Consider the following 17458-nt stretch of genomic DNA (forward strand, 5'->3'; position numbering starts at 1 on the left):
CGTTCTGTTGCTGTGTGTTTCCATTCCATGATTAATGTGGTTTGAAGAGAAGTAATAAAATGAGCTCTAACATGGAAAGTAAGCGTTTCCGGACACATGTCCACATAACATATTTTCTTTCTTTGTGTGTGAGGAATGTTTCCTGAAAGTTTGGCCGTACATTTTTGTAACACCCTGTATAAGAAAGGAAAGCAAAATCGCGTGGCCGAAGCCCTATCAAGCATTCGGAGTGTGCAAGACGGCGACAAACAAACACAGCAGGTTACAAACAGGGGCACAAACGAGACTGACAGGCACGAAGATAAGCGAAGAGACGCAGCTACCAAGGCCGCAGTCAAAGAATCGAGTAGCGACGAGATAACGGGACAGAGGCGACAGCTGAGATAGACCCCGAAGAGACAGCTGACGCGACCGAGATAAGCAGAGGCAGTAACACATCCCAGTTAAACAGAGATGATGTTCTGAGTGCAGAGAATAAATTAGAAATTCTAAAGCAGGTGCACATATCTCCCATAGGAGGCCATCAAGGAATGGGAAGGATGTATGAACGAATAAAACAGTACTATACATGGCCGGGTACGAAAGCTGACACAGAGCATTTCGTAAGGACATGCGTAAGTTGGCAAAAGAACAAGATCATTCAAGCTAAGATTAAGCAACCACTAGAGCTAACTCCGACCCCGAAATTTATATTTGAGCGCTGTGATATTGGTATAGTAGGTACATTACCCATTACCCAGTCCGGGCACAGATATATTTTGACTTTTCAAGACTCTCCCACGAAGTTTGTAATAGCCGAACCAATAGCTCGACAAGACGCGGATACGGTTGCACGAAAATTGGTGGAAAGCATTATTTTAAAATTTGAGATCCCGACGATTCTGTTGAGCGACATGGGAAGCAATTTCATAGGCGACACCATGAAACGGGTCTGCAAATTACTGGGAATAGAGGAAATACAAACGACAGCGTACCATCCGCAGTCCAGTGGAGCGCTAGAACGTACACACCGTACCCTGACTGATATGCTGCGACACTGTGTGAACCGGGACCAGACCGATTGGGACGGATGGGTTGCATTCGCATGTTTTGTGTAGAATACTACTCCTCATAGTACCACGGGATACACACCATTCGAATTGCTCTTCGGCAGGAAGTGCAATTTGCCGGGATGGCTTCAAAAGAAACAGGCAAACGTAATCTACAATTATGACGATTACGTGACGGAGATTTGACAGCGACTACAAATGTTACACCAAGATGCCTATGAGGCAACACAAGCGAGCAAAGAAAGAAACATGAATAACTATGACAAAACACAAAACCTGAGGCAATTTAGAAAGAATGATCGCGTATTGCCGTATGACGAGAGCGTGCGTCGGGGACGATCGAAGAAATCAGATAGCCAATGGCGAGGGCCATTTACTGTGGTTGATATGCAAGGACCTAACGTAGTAATTAGATTAAAAGGGATGAAATGTATAAAAGTGCATGCTAATAGGTTGAATGAATTTTACTGAGCGGAAATGTGGACATTCTGTTAGAAGACGTGACGTAAAAGGAAGAAGGACCGCAGGCGATAAAGGAGGAGAGACCCAGAAGAGTGACAAGTACGTTTCTTTTACAGATGCTAAGGATGAAGGCACCTTGGCTGACAGCGATAGTCCGGAGTATCTTGCAAATCAGCCTCGCGGGACGAAAAGCGCCACCGCAAGATGTACGAGTGCAAAAATTCCAGTCAGCGCCGGGAATTTACTGCGACAACCAGGGCAGCGTGAGTTTGTACAGCACTACATGGAGACTGGTGAGGTATTTTAACCTCCAGGAACTGCATGACAAATTTGAGGACACACAAGTGTTTGCCAATAGAGCGGTAACACATTGCATGGGTAAGATGAATCAGGCAAAGTTAAGCACTGGAGAGTGCGAGAATGTACAGCAAACCGTGAAGTGGCATGTGAGTAAAATTTCTAGATCGAAATAGTTGATTGATCAGTTGGCTAGGCATGAACGACCGAGGGTCAAAAGAGGAATTAAATTTTATAGGGGAGGCAAGTAAGGTATTGTTTGACACGTTAGACGAAGATGATGCGGCATTCTTCAGAGCTAAAATAGACGTACTCGAGGAACAGCAGAGAGAGCTGTTACGATTGTCCAAAGAACAAGTGACCATTGTGACAGGGGTGAATCATCACTTAACGCGGTAACTAAGAATACTCAGATAATTGCGGCCGGAATAAGAAAGCGAAGTATGCATGCAGAGGGTTATGAGAATAGCACTAATAGAAGGGTACAACATTCCCTGATTCTCTTAACCATTACAGAGCATATAATGCAGAACACTGGTATGTTCAATGAACTTGAGAGGGAATATGACTTATTAGTCTCTGCACTAGTGAACGCGCAGAAAGATCTATTAGAACCACACTTGATTAACCCCGTACAGGTGGTCCAGTATTTAGAACTGATAAAAGAAGATTTAAGAGACAAAAAGTTCCCCGTTGAACTCACGAAGGACCAAGGGTATCTGTTGCATCGTATAATAGATATACTGGGTGATCAAAAAGTCAGTATAAATTTGAAAACTGAATAAATCACGGAATAATGTAGATAGAGAGGTACAAATTGACACACATGCTTGGAATGACATGGGGTTTTCTTAGAACCAAAAAAAACAAAAGTTCAAAAAATCTCCGACAGATGGCGCTTCATCTGATCAGAATAGCAATAATTAGCATAACAAAGTAAGACAAAGCAAAGATGATGTTATTTACAGGATATGCTCAATCTGTCCGTCATCGTTCCTCAACAATAGCTGTAGTCGAGGAATAATGTTGTGTCCAGCACTGTAAAGCATGTCCGGAATTATGGTGAGGTATTGGCGTCAGATGTTGTCTTTCAGCATCCCTAGAGATGTCGGTCGATCACGATACACTTGCGACTTCAGGTAACCCCAAAGCCAATAATCGCACGGACTGAGGGCTGGGGACCTGGGAGGCCAAGCATGACGAAAGTGGCGGCTGAGCACACGATCATCACCCAACGACGCGCGCAAGAGATCTTTCACGCGTCTAGCAATAAGGGGTGGAGCGCCATACCGCATAAACATCGTACGTTCCAGCAGGTGTTTATTAGCCAGGCTGGGAATGATGCGATTTTGTAACATATCGGCGTACCTCTCACCAGTCACGGTAGCAGTTGCGCCATCTGTCGGACATTTTGTGAACTTTGTTTTTTTTTTTTGTTCTAATAAAACCCCATGTCATTTCAAGCGTGTGTGTCAATTTTTACCTCTCTATCTACATTATTCCGTGGTTTATTAAGTTTTCAAATTTATGCTGACTTTTTGATCACCCGGTAGATGTAGTTCTTGCCGGCACGACGTTATGTGTTAAATGTACCTCTAGTGGATAGTAACGTATATACGTTATATAGAATATGGCCATTACCCGCGGAGTATGATAAGGCAAAGAAACGGTTCGCCTATATAGAGCCTGAGAAAAACTACTTGCTTATTGATGGTCCACAGCTCGTGGTCGTGCGGTAGCGTTCTCGCTTCCCACGCCCGGGTTCCCGGGTTCGATTCCCGGCGGGGTCAGGGATTTTCTCTGCCTCGTGATGACTGGGTGTTGTGTGATGTCCTTAGGATAGTTAGGTTTAAGTAGCTCTAAGTTCTAGGGGACTGATGACCATAGATGTTAAGTCCCATAGTGCTCAGAGCCAGAGCTTATTGATGATGCGAAACGACAGTACGCGCTACTGTCCCGTGACCAGTTACACTGCAAAACGATCACGCTAAAAAGTCAGATTTGCAAGGAGAGGTTTGTTTTAATGTCCACCTATGACCACGAGTGATGTGAAGCTCGTATGCTGCAGCTTATAAGAGAAGTTCCAAAAGATTGCAATCAAAAGTATATTATACTGAATGAAAGTATCTGGACGCAGATACAAGACAATGAATGGCTGTATGTCGCACCCAAGGACGAGGGTTTGACGATATTGTGCAATGAGTTACCCCCTAATGATCTTATCATAAGAGGTACTGGTAAATTAACATTTACAAGCCAGTGTAAGGAATATGGTGCGCAAGTCATGCTACAAGCTGACCACGTAATTAGTACTAATGTAAGCAAGAATGACATAGTACCTATGTTAAGTTTAGATATAGACTGTTGTATGATAAATGAAGAGAAGCAGGAGGTCACAAAAGTACCTGTATCGTTACCCTTAGAACATAATGTAAGACACTTAGATGACCTAAAGATAGCAAGTCACAAAATAGATGAACTACAAAGCGAAATAGAATACCAGCAACGAACGACCTTCCGAGGATGGTCACAAAGTATGTATTCCGTGTGGAGATACACAGGTTCAGTAGTCCTAGTTGTAATTATTACAATATGTTGCTCATGTATCTGTTTTATGTGTTGTCGAGGGTGTGGCAGAAGATTGTGTGAAGTAGGAGGAAATTGTTGTGTGTGACAAATACGGTGGTAACAGATAGCCGCCGTGAAAGAAGTGTCCGATACGCTCCTTCCCTCCATTCTGTACAGTGTGGAGAGGAGGAAGATAGTGCACAGTATGAATTATACACGACATACGCCTCTCCCCGATCGAGTGCAGTGGAGCGAGCAAAGTCAATCGCCACGACGCACTAAAAAAATCGAACCACGTGCAAATACAGTGGAGTGGTCGGTACCCAAAACAGATAGGACAAGAAAAAAACTTAAAAATTATGTACAAATGTAATTTGAAGTTGAATGACGAACTATGTAGTATAAAATGGTATGTAACATTTTTCCTTTTCTTTTGTGTTGTGTTGCAAACTATGTGATCCTACATTAAAAAGAGGTCTGTACTATGTGTACTATTATGTGAAACCTTGGTAATATTTGGTAAAGCTCTGGACCTTGAATTGTATAATCCAAAATTTTGTAATGTTGTGTGAACTACGAACAATGAAAAGAATGATATAGATGTGTAATGTGGGAGTTACTACAAGTAGGTGTGGACAACAAATGGTTCAAATGGCTCTGAGCACTATGGGACTCAACTGCTGAGGTCATTAGTCCCCTAGAACTTAGAACTAGTTAAACCTAACTAACCTAAGGACATCACAAACATCCATGCCCGAGGCAGGATTCGAACCTGCGACCGTAGCGGTCTTGCGGTTCCAGACTGCAGCGCCTTTAACCGCACGGCCACTTCGGCCGGCGGACAACAAATAACCAAATGTCAGTTGTGCTTACATTGTGCTTTCTATTTTTTTAATGACAATGTACTGGTATTAGAGTTTATGATGTGAAACTATGTTTTAAAATAAAGTCTGGCAAGTTTCACTGGCACCGCACATAGAGATCGAAAATTTTGTACCCTCGAGAGCCGAGCTTATAAAATTTTCCCCTGGGGCAGGGAGGTGTCGCGAATGATATAAAATAGAGTTAAAACTCAAGTGAGATGTAGGCTTGGAAATGTTTGTTACCAGCGAGGCGGACGTGACCGGACGTGCCTTATGTGTAATGCTGCCGGACGGAGTGGCCGAGCGGTTCTAGGCGCTACAGTCAGGAACCGCGCGACCGCTGCGTTCGCAGGTTCGAATCCTGCCTCGGGCATGGATGTTTGTGATGTCCTTAGGTTAGTTAGGTTTAAGTAGTTCTAAGTTCTAGGGGACTGGTGAACTCAGAAGTTAAGTCCCATAGTGCCCAGAGCCATTTTTTTGTAATGCTGACTCTGCTAACAAGAGCGGACTATGCCGCATCACGAGGCTCGAGAGCCGTCGCAAGACGCAACCCTTGGACAGCGGCGTACGGCCTGTTCGTCACGTAGGCCTCACGTGTTACCCCGTGACACTCACGCACTGTTCAAGAGTACTGGAAACTTCTAGAACAAGTGGTGCCGGGTGCATTACCGCTATAAAAGGGCTAGCCGCCATATTGTTGGGACAGTGATGGGAGTGATGGCAGTGATGCAGCAGTGGGTCGGTCGGTCAGATATGGTTTAGCTGGAGTTCTGATGCTGTGAGATCGCAGTGCAGTGCTGCGTAACTACGAGGAGACTTAGACTTATTTCCATGTAGTCAACACTTAGTCCGGCCCGCCCGCCTCTGGGACTTGGGACTTAAACTCAGAGAACTATGAGAAGTTACGCTACTAAGAAGTCAGTTAGTCAACGTTGTATAAACCTGTATATAGAACGGATGTGCCAGGGGTGCTTCCAGTGTATATATCCGCATGCACGAATTTATGATTGCATCCAGTGTACCCTGAGATCCCAGCCGAGTTCCGTACTCTAACTCACCCTACAGCCCTCTTTTCAGTGGAGCAGGTGCACAGCAGGCAGCCCGCGACCACGAGACCTCCTGTCAAGTAAGTTCTTTGACTCGCAATCTTGCAGTCCTTCTACTCCCTCTCAGGACTCATCACTGGGACACGACAGGATGATGAAGTAGCACTCCCAGAGATTTACATTTATTTTGACCACAATGTTATGCATTTATTTAATACAACCATAGAACACGTGGAATGTGGTCATATACAACGTAATAAATCTCGGGTGAACAGCCTGGTATGAGTGTGCATAGGACACAATATTTCGGCAATTGACCACGTTGCCATCATCAGGTGCGCTGATGTACTGATCGGCGGTGGGCCGGCGCCATGTATATATAGGACAATCCCCCTCCCGCTCCTTCCTCAGGCGCATCCTATGAGTCGGTACAGTCCGCGCCCCGCGCGCGGTCCAGGTACAGCGTCCGTTCTCCCGCCGTCTGGGCGCTGCGTCCTAGGTCTTCTCGTTCAGGAGGGTCTGCCGGCACCACTCTCGTTATTCTTCCCTCCTCCCTCGAAGTCGGTACACTCTGGGAAATATCCTTTATCTTCTCAATCCGGGTGATCGCGGGTTCCCACGCCTTGCTAAGGATGTAACCGCTGTCACGATTTAGTTGTGGCTCCCTTACTCTGATCTCTATGACTTTTTTGATGACACAGTCCCAGTATTTGTCAGTCTGTGTCAGGACTTTGGTTTGGTCATAATCCATGCTGTGGAGTTCCGACAGGCAATGCTCAGCGATTGCCGACTTACTGGGCTGTTGCAGTCTAGTGTGCCGTTGATGTTCTCGGCATCGGTCCTCAATGGTACGAATGGTCTGCCCTATGTATACACTACCGCATTGGCAAGGTATCTGATAAACCCCTGATTTACGTAGACCAAGGTTGTCCTTGACACTACCAAGAAGGCTCTTGGTTTTGCTTGGAAGACGGAAGATGGTTTTCACTTGGTGTTTACGTAAAATGCGTCCAATTTTTCCGGATAAGGCCCCACAAAACGGAATAATAGCCAAGGCCACCTCCTCCTGAGGTTCATCCGATGCTGTAGGTGTGGGATGTAGAGCCTTCCGAATTTGCTCTTCCTTGTAACCGTTCCTCCGAAACACGGTCTTCAGATGGTCCAATTCTTGTTGGAGACTGTCCCTGTCGGAGTTAGTGTGAGCTCTGTGTACAAGAGTTTTGAGCCCGCCATTATTTTTTGCCGGGTGGTGGCAGCTATTCGCATGTAGGTACAAATCGGTGTGCGTCTTCTTCCTATACACGCTGTGGCCCAAAGTGCCGTCAGCTCGTCTTCTAATCAAAACATCAAGGAAAGGGAGTATCCCATCCGTTTCGATCTCCATGGTGAATTTAATATTATCGTGTCTGGAGTTGAGATGTGTGAGGAAGTCTGCCAGTTTATCTCTTCCATGTGGTCAGATAACGAAGGTATCATCCACATATCTAAAGAAACAGGTGGGTTTTAGATGTGTTGATTCAAGAGCTTCCTCCTCGAAATGTTCCATGTACATTTTTACGACAACGGGTGAGAGTGGACTCCCCATGGCTACTCCTTCTGTCTGCTCGTAGTATTCACCGTCAAATAAGAAGTAAGTTGATGTCAGAACATGTCTGAAAAGGTTGGTGGTCTCTTCGTCAAATTTCTGGCTGATGAGTTCCTAGGATTCTTGTAACGGAACTTTAGTGAATAGAGGTACCACGTCGAAGCTCACCAGTATGTCAGATTCCTTAAGCGCAAGGTTGTTGATGCGTTCCAGGAAATCCACGGAGTTACGGATATGGTGTGTACATCTCCCAACGTACGGGCTAAGCAGTTGTTCGAGGTGCTTGGCGAGAAGGTACGTTGGGGCACCAATATTGCTGACAATGGGACGTAACGGAATCGATTCCTTGTGTACCTTCGGCAGTCCGTAAAGTCTAGGAGGAACAGTAGCCCTCGGGAGTAGCTTCTTTGTAATCTCGTCAGGGAAGCCGGAATCCTTGAGAAGCACCATAGTCTTCCTCCCGAATCGGTGTCAATCTTGCGGTATGCGCTGTCACCAAGTAGGCCCCACATCTTCTCAGCATAATCCTGTCGGGATAGGACCACTGTTGCGTTGCCCTTGTCTGCAGGTAATATTAGTATGTCTGGATCTTCTCTTAGCTCCCGTATGGCGGCCCTCTCCCTGTAGGAGATGTTCGGTTTCATCAGCTTTGTTTTGGTTAGAGCTCTGCAGGTTTCACGACGAACTTCTTCAGCAGTTTCAGGTGGAAGTCAAGCAGCCGTTTGTTCCACTGTGCTAATGATGTCAGCAATGGGTACATCTTTAGGAGTCGGAGCGAAATTCAATCCTTTCTGAAGAACCGAAATAGCGTCATCATCCAGTTCCTTGTTAGTGAGATTGATGATGGTCTTTCCGCTGCCATCAGAAGGTTGTTTCTCCCATATACGTTCAAACTTGGATGCCTGTCGTTCGGCTGACTTCCTCTGGGCCGGCCGCGGTGGTCTCGCGGTTCTAGGCGCGCAGTCCGGAACCGCGCGACTTACGGTCGCAGGTTCGAATCCTGCCTCGGGCATGGATGTGTGTGATGTCCTTAGGTTAGTTAGGTTTAACTAGTTCTAAGTTCTAGGGGACTGATGACCTAAGATGTTAAGTCCCATAGTGCTCAGAGCCATTTGAACCATTTGAACTTCCTCTGGGTTGAGTCCGCTGTGGCCCATGCGACACCATCAACCCAATCCCACGTCCAGGGGTTGAACCGGTTGGCCAGTTGTAGATGTAACTGTCGGAGTTCTTTGTTGGTAGTGTCCAAGCGCCACCGCGTGAAGCGAACTCTCTCTCGTACCAAAGCTAGGTTGGCACGTTTCTTGATTCTTCTGGCTGCCGCAGAGTCGATGTGATGCTTGACCTTAGCAAAATTCGGTACCACACGTTCTTCTCGGCACTTCATAAGAAAAACAAAACCTGGACCACGCGCGGGGCGCGGACCGTACCTAGGAAGCGCCTGAGGGAGAAGCGGGAGGGGGATTGTCCTATATATACATGACGCTGGCCCACTGCCGGTCAGTACATCAGCGCACCTGATGATGGCAACGTGGTCGATTGCCGAAATATTGTGTCCTATGCACACTCATACCAGGCTGTTCACCCGAGATTTATTTCGTCATAAAATACGCCTGGAGAAATTGAAGAATCACATGGTCATATACAGATAACTAAAATGTATTCTGTATTCCTGAAGTTGCCTACGGAAATTATTAGTAGACAAAGAAATAATATCTTCGGATTCAAGGTATTACAAGAGCTTAAAAATGTCCAAGCAAAATTTGTCAGAGAAGCTCAGCAAGTATACACCAAGATTCTGGAATATCTAGAAAAATGGTTTGATTTCAGTGAAGATTCAATTTTCAGGCTTGGCTCTCAGTTAAGTCTTGAAGAGCCCCTTAAAATGGAGAAATAATGAAACTTATAGATAATTTCAACACAAACAGTGACGATTATTTTCTGAAATACGTGTACTGAATGACATTAATTAAGAACTTAGCAGACTCAAACATTTCAGACAAGTGGGTGACATTTCTTAAGAGGTGCTAAGCACATAATTTGCTGAAAGTTGTTAAACATGTGCTAGCACCACCACCGTCAAACGCGTTTGTAGAGCAGATTTTTCGTGTGATGCTAAAGAACTGGAGCAATGAGAGAAACTGACTGAAAGTGGGAATGGTGAACGCCGAACTACTTGTAAATTTTAACTACAGTGTAGAATGTGCTGAATTTACTAAATTTGTCAAATCTGGCAACGGGAAAGAACTTGTTACAGCTGTGGAGTCAGAAAACAAGTATAACTTCAAAATATAACAAGCAAAATAAAACGTATCCATTATGGATGAGGATTACTGCGACTGTGATGAATAAAGGTTTCTTGAAATTGCTGCAACCAGTCGTATTTTGCTTCATTCTTCAATTTTATTATCCCATTACCGGTTTCGAACCGCTTAGCGATTCATCATCAGATAGTAAAATGATTCAAATGGCTCTGAGCACTATGGGACTTAACTTCTGAGGTCATCAGTCCCCTAGAACTTAGAACTACTTAAACCTAACTAACCTAAGGACATCACACACATCCATGCCCGAGGCAGAATTCGAACCTGCGACCGTAGCGGTCGCGCGGTTCCAGACTGTAGCGCCTAGAGCCGCTCGGCCACTCCGACCGGCATCAGATAGTACATATTTACTGATTGTCTGCAGCAGTGTGCAGTGGTACATCTTGCCACAACTTCACGACTCCCATACTGCAGCATACAATCAATAAATATTACTATTTCATGATGAATCACTAAGCGGCTCGAAACCGCTAATAGAATCGTAAAATTTAAGAAAAAAAAAAAAGGCGACAGGTTGCTGTAATTTCAAGAAACCTTTAAAACAGGCAGAGAAACTAAGAGGCTCACAGAAGTGGCGGGATTCGCAGTATTAACAGTGAATATCGTGTTAAATAAATGCACACTTCCTGTTGTAGCAGCTATAATGCATGTCTGTGGAATGTGTTGTGAATAATAATAATAACGGTAATATAATTATACATTTTTGAGTTGGCCGGTTGTGGCTCCAATTAAGGTTGGCAACTCTAATGAAGACTGGACTCCTGATAAGCCACGTATCACTACCGAGAAGGAAGACCATCGTGTTCGGCATATGACTGTGGTGCGTCGTATTGCATGTGTAGCAGCAGCTGGTATCACAGTACGCAACGGACTGTCACAGATCGGTTACTTCAAGAACTGCTCCGAGCCAGACGTCCTGTAGCGCGCTATCCGCTGATCCCAAAACACCGCCGTTTACGACTTCAGTGGCGTCAAGTAGGAGTTCAATGGAGGACAGGGTGGAGCACTGTTGTACTTTTTGATGAAATCTGGTTCTGCCTCGGTATCAGTGATGGCCTTGTTAGAAGGAGGCCAGTTGAGAGACTGGCACCAATCTTTTCGCATACTAGACACATTGGACCTACACCTGAAGTTAATGGTCAGGGATTCACCTAGTATGACAGCAGGAATGCTCTTCGTGGTTATATCACGCAACCTGACTAGAAATTTGTACGTCAGTCTGGTGATTCGACCAGTTGTACTGCCATTCGTGAACAGCATTCCCGGGGATCTTTTCCAACAAGAAATATTCGTCCACATACCGATAGTGTAACTCACTGTGCTCTAAAGTGTCGAAATGTTGCCTTAGCCTGATCTATCACCAGACCGGTCTCCAATCGAGTGCATATGATTCATCATCGGACGAGAACTGTATCGTCATCCACAAATAGCATTAACCGTACCTGTATTGATGCACCAAGTGCAACAGGCATGAAGCTCCATCCCACGAACTGACACCCGGCTCTTGTACGACACAATGCATGCACGTTTGCTTGCTTGCGTTCAACATATTGGTGTGTACACCTGTTATTAATGTACCAGCGTTTCACATTTGCAATGACTTACTTCACGTGTGCCTTAACTTGTGATCTTGCAACGTTAATCACTTAAATATCTTACCTAGACAAATTTATTCCCGAAATTTCATTATTCTACATTAATTATTTTTTGGCGTTGTGATTTTTTTCCATTAGTATATTTTCTTCGGTGGATTCTACCAAGATTCTCCGGGTGAATGAAGTTTTTGAAGGCGAACAGGCGCTTATTATTGTGCTAAAGAACTGAATGCCCTTAACCGACAAAAGTATTTTGAACAAATACTTGAGTGAACAGTATGTGAAGGAAACAAACGCCAAGGATATAAATCCTGCAGGCCAGAGTCACTTCAAACCACTGGAAGAAGTATATCTGGTTGTAGAAATGATGAGCGAGTTTAGTAGAATATTACTTCAAAATTACGTTCCAACAGAAGTCGTGTCCCCTCCCTGTCGTGATTTTCCTATTACAGGATGTTGTCAGTTATTGTAAAAGAAACGTGCGATTTTCGTGACTACTCTGCTTTCCTCTTATGGCCTGCCTCCAACCCTCTAAAGCAGTGGTCGTCATTCTTCTTTGCTCGAGAGCACATATTGACATTGTGGGGCGGCATCTCGGGCCGCATATGTACCGATATTAAAATTGATTGGTAACCTACATAAATTAATATGTTATGACATCCCATCAGACTAGGTGTAGTAAGGGTCTGAGAAGTTGGCCGACAGTCCCCAAGTACTGATCGTTAAAAGTCGACACCATTCGGAACATTTCCTGTCGATTGTTCTCTGTTTCAGATAGCAGCCACCCTTGGCGACCCTAATACTGTGACATAATTGCCTGGCGAAGTTTGTTGTGTTGTCGGAGTGAGCGGACGACTGATTAATAACAGTAATCGTACTTATGTTTAAATGCATTAAGCAACATGACACAAGATCACAAATGTTTACTGAATGTTTTGATAGTCATTTTTCTTCTACTCATTGCGTTGTATTACAACAGCCACAATTTAATTTCATATTCATTACTACAAATATGAACCGCATTTGAAGATGATGTCTCTCTATTGCGCATTCTCCAATCCATGTTACTCGCGTTTCAAAATTTTTACCACACCAGCTTATCGGTACGAGTTGCGCAGACCCAATGAGTTGTCAGTACTGGAAGAGAAACAGTAAAACATTCCCCTTCTCACAACCTCTAATCCCGCAGTGCCGCCTAACTTACCCCTCTTCCCCTTGTTATCAGCTGTCAATTTTACTTAGCTCACGGCCGGGTTTATCGCCGACATTTGATATTAAGCACATCTTAAAATATTACTGTCTCTATATTTTTGTGTGTTTGTGAGCAGAAAAACTACGTTCTGAAGAATCTCGTAACGTTAGCTGACACTTTTCAATTCAGCTGATAGTTGCTAGATGCATATTTCTATACCAGGTGCGTCAAAAAAATTGGTGAATATCAAAAAATAAAGGAAACAGGAGTTCCAAAGAAAATACTTTCATTGGCCTTCAGTGTAATTACCATTAGCTAGGACACACTTCTGACATCAGTTGTAAAGCTATTGGAAACTCTGTGCAGACGCTTCTTGCGGAATTTCTCGAAGCACTGTGCTCTGGTGAAACGTTACTGGATATCAGCAAAGTCTCCATGCTTTACTATCTCTCTCAGTACTAGGCGACTGTTCCTTAAAGACTTTCTTATTCTTTAGATTTGGCACTGGAAGACTTCTTTTTGTTTCACCGCCTTAAATTACCTCTGAAAGGCTTCGGCTTTGCAGACGTCGCGCCTGACCATGGTGCTCAAGTGATTCCACAAGAAGCGTCTGCTGACAGTTTCCAACAGCTTTACACTGACGTGACAAAAGTCATGGGACACCTCCTAATATCGTGTCGTACCTCATTTAGTCCGGCATAGTGCGGCAGCTCGACATGGCATGGACTCAAGTAGTTGGAAGTCTTCTCCAGAGATATTAAGCTACGCTCCCTCTATATCCGTCTATAATTGCGAAAGTGTTGCCTGTGTACGGTTTTGTGCACGAACTGACCTCTCGATTATGTCCCATAAACGTTCGATGAGTTTCAGGATAGGTGATATGGGTGGCTTCATCGTTCCCTCGAATTGTCCAGAATGTTCCTCAAACCAATCGCGAACTGTTGTGGCCCAATGATACAGCGCACTGTCACCCATAAAAATTCCATCGTCGTTTGGGAATATGAAATCCATGAATGACTCCAGATGGTCTCCAATTAGCTGAATATAACGATTTCCAGTCAATGATCGGTTCAGTTGGAGCAAAGAACCCAGTCCATTCTACTGAATGGCTCGCACGCGTGTTAGATTGAGGTGCTCCAAAGTGGGCACAGGGGCTGTGACAGTGTAAACAAATTAGTGACACACAAATATAGACTTTATTGTTCTGTGATACGTAAGCAACTCGTTGGATTGCTTACGGACAGATACAAGTAAGAAGTGACCTATCAAGGTATACATTACTGAGTACAATGCCAACAAGATTATGTTCGTCCTGAGCGCCACTCTGTCTATCAATGTAGTAAACACTTGTCCGTATGCGAAGGCTATAGGCGACTACACTTGTAGACTAAATCTCGCAAGCTGATCTCCACTACAAACTGTAGCTACGAACTGCAACCTTGCAACTCTATACTAGAACTGTCATACGCCGACGCCGAACATGAACTGTACGTTGCTGCCTGTGATTTCCGCTTATCACAAAGCGGAAGTCGATCTTATTGGCGGCGGCTTGGAGTTTGCTGACTGGGTTGTGCTTAAGGTTGGCGGCGAACTTCAAAGCACCGCCAGTCGGAAACTGCTAACTCCGGTTGCGTCCATTGGCGAGAAACATGTGTCACATTCGGAACCTAGAATCAGTTCTTACCAATGGAAATCGAGACTCATGTGACCAAGCCACGGTGTTCCAGTCGTCTAGGGTCCAACTGATATGGCCGCGAGCCCAGGAGGGCGCTGCAAGCGATGTCGTGCTGTTAGCAAAGGTACCCGCGTCAGTCGTCTACTGTAAAGCCCATTAACGCCAAATTTCGCCTCACTGTCTAATTGTTACGTTCGTCGTAAGTCCCACATTAATTTCTGCTGTTATTTCACGCAGCGTTGCTTGTCTAGCACTGACAAATCTACGCATATGCCGCTGCTCTCGGTCGTTAAGTGAAGGCCGTCGGCCAGTGCTTTGTGAGAGGTAATGCGTGAATCGTGATATACGCAGCACGCTTTTGACACTGTGGATCTCGGAATTTGAATTCCCTAACAACTTCCGAAATGGAATATCCCATGCGTCTAGCTCCAACTACCAGCCCGTGTTCAAAGTCTGCTAATTTCCGTCATTCGTCCATAATCACGTGGGAAACCTTTTAACATGAATCGCCTGAATATAAATGACAGCTCCGCCAATGCACTGCTCTTTTATAGCTTATGTACACGATACTACCGCCATCTGTATATGTGAATATCGCTATGCTATGACGTTTGTCGTCTCAGTCTACACCCGATGTCAGAAGTATTTTGTAGCTAATAGTGATTACTTTGAAAGTCAGAAAAGGTATTTTGTCTGTAACTCTTGTTTCTTTTACTTTCTGAAACCATTCAATGAACTTTTCAGACGCAGCTTGTAAAATGCGGCTAAGAAACTTGGGCTGCAAGAATACTAAGTTTGGGCCACATGCGACCTGCGGGCCGGTTTGACGTCCACCGCTCTAAAGCAACCGCCGCATATTCTTCCACACCTCCTTTTCTTTTTCCTCTGATTATCAGTGTGCTTAGAACTGTTAATCCCAATAACCATAGCAATGTCTAGAGAACAGATGATCAGCAGAGAATATTCGCAACAGGTAACATTCCCTACGAAATAAGAATACACTGTACCTGAAACTGATAGCTTCTGGAGTGCTGTTAAAGACATATGTAATCTCGACAGAAATGATGAATTCAAAGAACCAGCGGAGTTTGCACCGTCAGTGAGTCCTTTGCTCCACAGCAACACTCCTTGTGAAAGAGCTTTTTTTTGTCTAAATTGGGTATAAGAAAAATCCAAGATTCGAAATAGTCCAGCATTAGATACTGCAAATGAGCTCATTCTGTCATCTCAACTTTTGAAATACTGTGGTGGATCTGAACTTTTCCAAATCTCCAAGAGTATTCTAAACTCAATTACAACATATTTGTATTGACCTAGCATGTAGAAGATGATGGCCTTTCTGTTCTTATTGAGCATCCATTTTATCATAAACAATTATATAAGGTTTGTTGTATCTTGGTACAGGAAAAAATGAGTAAAGACGTCTTATGTAATAGTGTCTGTGAACAAAATGGAAATCAAATACGTAAACCAAACGAATTGCAGTTTACATGATATAAATTAGCAAAAATACAGCAAAGTATTTAAATATAATGCAAACAGAGCGGGAAATGCGTCTGCTAATCGGACCTGTGGTAATCAATATTCTAAGTACCTACCTTAAACATGAGCGTTTCACTTTCATGCTGCCACTACTACTACTGCTGTTAAGGCATGTCCACATGATGCCTTTTTTTCTGTTCATCTTTGCACATGAATATAAATTTCCAACAGCACAACTATGCATGCACATTTGTGCATGTGTAATTTCCTCGAAATGTTTAGTGTCAGTGATTTATGTGCAATAATATCTTTTGGCTCCAAAGGAAGCACCCTTAGATCTATAGATGGTTACACGCAAAGAAAGGTCGTATGAAATGCCACTTCTAAAGATTATTTGAATAAAATATGAGATGAGATGCCCTCAGGAACAAATATTACATAAAATGTCTCTGATCACATTACAGTAAAGAATAAATTTCAAAGTAGGAAAACAGAGAAGAATATCTGAGAAATTTTTGAGAAGTATATATGGAAACTGTGGACGAAAATTCACACAATGGCAACTTATCAGCACAACTCCGGAGCCTGACATTTGAACAAAAGAAATTATGGAGTATCTGTAGTTCCTCAAAAAACTGGTAGAAATAGAAATGAAGGGCACTGATGGTGGAAAAAATACAAAATTGGAAAACACAATCTCCATTCTAGTAGATTTCCCAAATTTGTGGAGTCCAAAGATGTTAATCTATGTGGTAGACAATGAAAACCTCGTAACTCCATTTTGTTAAAATTTGCAGATGAAGCAAACACGGTATCTTAAAAAATCAAAGAAATTTGCTACTTGTGTAGCAGTATAGCAGAAGCCTACTTATTGTCAGACAAGAGAAATCCAAACACTCTCAAACCTCTCTTGGAATATAGACTTACTAGTTACTGAAATTACATGTTTTCTCAGGTAGATGGAGTTCTGGGGTTTGCATTTCCTACGATCGACATTGCAATTTTTCATGACTGAAGTTGTGTAAAAAGCCTCTTTCATAAAATAATCTTATGGCGCATTGAAGGTTAAGTAACCTTCACATAACGAATAAGAACCTCCCGTAAGTATTCTCCAGTTTGAGGAATATTCATTGAAATGCTTTGTTTTGAAATGGGAAATAAATAATTCAGACTGGTACTTAAGTCGACGATTACGAGCTAAAAAAATGTTATCGCAGCAGAAAGTCTAAAAATCTCACTGTGACCTCTTTCTGAAGTTTGCAAAACAACGTTGTAATCGCTTTTATTTGGATACATCTTTACCTAGAGTTGCTTTTGCGT

Source organism: Schistocerca nitens, chromosome 5, assembly GCF_023898315.1.
Source record: "Schistocerca nitens isolate TAMUIC-IGC-003100 chromosome 5, iqSchNite1.1, whole genome shotgun sequence".
Taxonomy (NCBI): Eukaryota; Metazoa; Arthropoda; class Insecta; order Orthoptera; family Acrididae; genus Schistocerca; species Schistocerca nitens.